Source organism: Hevea brasiliensis, chromosome 15, assembly GCF_030052815.1.
Source record: "Hevea brasiliensis isolate MT/VB/25A 57/8 chromosome 15, ASM3005281v1, whole genome shotgun sequence".
In the NCBI taxonomy this organism is placed as follows: domain Eukaryota; kingdom Viridiplantae; phylum Streptophyta; class Magnoliopsida; order Malpighiales; family Euphorbiaceae; genus Hevea; species Hevea brasiliensis.
The window spans coordinates 42756860-42758090 of record NC_079507.1 but is presented as its reverse complement, the minus strand read 5'-3'; the positions used below and the strand labels follow the sequence as shown (position 1 = coordinate 42758090).

At 39.4% G+C, this 1231-nt stretch overlaps 1 non-coding gene across 1 annotated transcript; it reads left to right on the top strand.

Moving 5' to 3' along the window:
• Nucleotides 1-318: 318 nt before the first annotated feature.
• LOC131174319 (small nucleolar RNA R71) lies at nt 319-425 on the top strand. The gene has a single exon (XR_009144567.1). It is a non-coding gene; the product is annotated as a small nucleolar RNA R71 (small nucleolar RNA).
• The last annotated feature ends 806 nt before the right edge of the window (nt 426-1231 follow it).

Below are 1231 nucleotides of genomic sequence, written 5' to 3'. Positions count from 1 at the left end.
TACCCTCCTCCACAGCTGTCGTAGTGTTGGTTGCTCATCCCTATAGCATTGGCTTGCATTCTGTCAAGCCTTTTGGTGAGCTAATCAAACTGAGCATTTGTCATGCTTAGGGCATCTAATTCCATGATCCCTGTTCATCTTCTTATATCTCCCTTGTCATTCAACCACTCATAGTTGTGATAAGCGACCCTCTCCAGAAGTTCAAGGGCTTCTCCTACTATTTTCTCCATTAGGTCTCCTTTCGTAGCTAAATCTACTGTGCTCCTTATAGAGGGCAATAACCCATTATAGAAATTTTGAACCAGGAGCCAATCTTCTATGCCTTGGTGTGGACATTCCCTATGTAAGTCTTTATATCTCTCCCATGCGTCATAGAGTAATTCACTTTCCTTTTGCCTAAAGGTGTTGAATTCAACCCTAATTTTGCAGTCTTCGCAGGTGGGAAATACCTTGCTAGAAAAGCTTGCGAGAGGTCTTCCCAAGTGGTGAATATTCCAACTGGTTAAGAGAGTAACCACTTCCCCGCTTTATCTCAAAGAGAGGATGGGAATGCTCTGAGTCTTATAACTTGATCAGAGACTCCATTTATTTTGAATGCAACACATAGGGCAAGAAAGCACTGGAGGTGGTAGTATGGATCTTCTATAGGTGAACCTCCAAACTGAGTCTGTTGAATCATCTGAAGCCATGCCGGTTTGAGTTCAAAATTGTTGGCCTCTACTGTGGGTCTTGTAACGCTGGGCTAGAATCCTTAGATAGATGGAGCTCCATAGTCCCTCGTGGGTCTTGGCCTATTTGTCACATCTTATCCCTTGTAAGGCATAACATGTTCCCGTAGCATACCGAATGAATTACCGAACTACACCTACCGATAACCCATTAATTATGCTACAAGGGATTTTAAACAAATCATAGCTTTTTATCTTATCAATTCTTTTGCGGAAAACTCCATGGGAATAGTTAAAATTCAATTACATATCAAGTAGACATTCATTAGAGGAAATAAACTTATTATTACAAAAGATACATTTTGCATAAGTCTCAAAATAAAATACAAATAGTTACAAGATCAAAATGTGATAGCAATGTAATGCTTTTAAATACAAACTGCTCAATGTCTGTGCATCCATACATATAGGTACAACATACATCAAAAGGAAATTATAGGAGTATACCAACGATATATACCCACAGTCAAAACTAAAATGCTGCTTTCAAGTCTCTCACTTGG